Here is a 2500-nt window from a genome sequence, read left to right on the forward strand (position 1 = left end):
GGTTCACCGATGGAGGTGTTTCTCCTCAACTTTTAGGCGCTGTCCATCGAGCCCTTTCCCAAGAGGGTCTTATGTGGCCAGACCCAATGAGGACCTCTGTTGGCACTATAACTATAACTCTGTTACACTCTGGTGACCGACTATATTCTGCTGACCCACCCGATATTCCGCTCAGTATTTTACACATTGCAACCAGACCTGGGTAAAAAACGATTACGTATTTGACCCAGGTGTGCTTGGAACGTCTGTCCTCTTGTTGAAGCTGGAACATTTTTATACATCTTAATGAAGAAAGGAGTGCAGTACTCTGTCGGTGAATGTTTTATACTGAAATCTAGAGCCTGGACCTCCTGTAGTTAAATATCTGAGCTAATGAGCAGTGTTTGGGGTTTGGGTGGACCTATATAATCTGCCTGCCCAAGCCATAACCGCCTCGAGTGAAAGCGTTTTACACTGATGAAGCAGCGAATAGGAGCAAAGGATGAGCAGCACCATGTACATCCCATGCGTGCCTTACACCAGTGAAGCTGGCCCAATACCTCTGCTCCCCCGGGCTTGTCCTGGGTCCCACACACTTCTCTGGGTCCTATTCGCCTGCCCCGACCCGCTGTGAATTTTAGTTGTCTGTATTTGAAAAGAGGTAAAGCTGTAATAAAGTTTCTGTGTTTAATGTAGTCCGGATGTCCTCCAGTAAACTTGAGTGAGTCATTGCCCTGTCCACTCTATTTCTCCTTGCAGCTGGTTGCCATGACCCCTCATCTCTCATCTCTATGAGCTGTTCAGTGCAGTCCATAAGTAGTTGGACAGTGACGCAAATCCAGTGTGCTGGGGTACAGAGCCAAAACAAAAGTTGCGTCACTGTCCAAATACTTATGGGCTTTTGCACATTTAGCTCTTAGCAGGGTGCAGAGGTGTAGCGGTTGAATCATTATGAGCTTTGATGAGGGAATGGTGACAAAAACACTAAAGAGTCTTTGTATGGCAACATCTCCAACATTTGACCAATGTATGAATGTTCACCATTGCTGATAATATTTACATAATTTCTCCGTATCTCCAAAATTTGCTTCTGTAAAATGTGCCATACACGGACATTTGGTTAATTAAAAGCCTACATTACAATGAGAAATCTAAAATGTGCTGTTGAATGTTACAAAAATAAAGAAATTCTATACAACTCGATGTGACAAGTAGGTGGGTTCAGAGGTGGGGGTATCTACCTACCTTGGAAAGGAAATGTAGAATCTTCCTTCAAGGAACCTTCTCACTGAGGAAGACATCAGTTGACTTTGAAACATCAGAAACTTCTACAGTGCGAATGTGACTATGAGGAATATCTCTGTTTTTGAAATGAAGGCACACTGGCGTTTCATCAGTCTTCTGATATATTGAGAGATCCGTTCAAAGCCCCTGAGTAGGAACCTTCAGATTGCTTTTGGCAAGGAACAGTCAGACATGAAATGGCAAAAAAAAAATGTCATAGATTATTTCTTCTTAGCAAGAACTCCTCTGACATACTTTGGCATTCTTGTTTTGTGAGAATAATTCTTAGAGTTGTTGTGACGACTATGGAGCCAAGAAACAACTTGCTCAAAAGCCAAACTACAATTTCATTTCATTATTAACGAGTGAGCAAAAGTAGTGTCGATAAGCACTATCGGGGCCTATCTTCTGTTTGTTAGTGAAGAAACAGTTGTGTTGTAGCCAAGTACAATGACTAATGTGCTGTTACGGAAAATTAATTTGCAGTGACACAACACCTCAACAGGCGGCACGGATGGTGCAGTGGGTAGCACTGCCGCCTCACAGCAAGGAGGTCCTGGGTTCGAATCTCCGTCGGCTGGGGCCTCTGTGTGGAGTTTGCATGTTCTCCCCGTGTCTGCGTGGGTTTCCTCCGGGTACTCCGGTTTCCTCCCGCAGTCCAAAGACATGCATGTTAGGCTGATTGGAGAATCTAAATTGCCCGTAGGTATGAGTGTGTGAGTGAATGGTGTGTGTGCCCTGTGATGGACTGGCGACCTGTCCAGGGTGTATTCCTGCCTTTCGCCCAATGTATGCTGGGATAGGCTCCAGCCCCCCTGCGACCCTGTTAAGCGGGTTCAGATAATGGATGGATGGATGGACAACACCTCAATTCAAAAGAGCTCAAATTTGATGTTCTTTCTCTGGCTACAGACTATAGAATCAGGCACATCTAGACAGTGGAGTGGAGGCAAAATGGTTTTCCTGTCTAGAGTAGGTGATTGGGTGAAAGGTGGCATCTGTCCCCTTCTAGGGACTGTTAGGAAATGGGATCACTCAAAATGCGACAAGGAGGAGTTTTCTCTGGCTTAGTACTACTGAGAAGCAGAGGTTTTTTGGAAGAAAATCTGGAAAATCTGACATGTTAATCTTGGGCCAGATATGTGGTTCATATTAACAGTGTCATAAATTAAGAAATATTCTTAAATTTGTGGTAAATTTAGCTACATTTCGGATTACTTTCTGGACTTGTAAAGAC

General features: G+C 44.1%; 1 protein-coding gene across 4 annotated transcripts in view; it reads left to right on the forward strand.

Annotated features, from left to right (window-relative positions):
* Positions 1–15, forward strand: part of chek1 (checkpoint kinase 1) — an 8227-nt gene extending 8212 nt beyond the window's left edge. For 3 of the 4 annotated variants that reach the window (XM_061249115.1, XM_061249114.1, XM_061249116.1), the window contains exon 13: positions 1–14. This exon is cut by the window's left edge and continues 473 nt beyond it. The gene's annotated coding sequence lies outside the window, so the exon portion shown is untranslated. The other variant, XM_061249117.1, reaches the window with a different exon arrangement.
* Positions 16–2500: the final 2485 nt, after the last annotated feature.

Source organism: Conger conger, chromosome 7 (genome assembly GCF_963514075.1).
Source record: "Conger conger chromosome 7, fConCon1.1, whole genome shotgun sequence".
Classification (NCBI taxonomy): domain Eukaryota; kingdom Metazoa; phylum Chordata; class Actinopteri; order Anguilliformes; family Congridae; genus Conger; species Conger conger.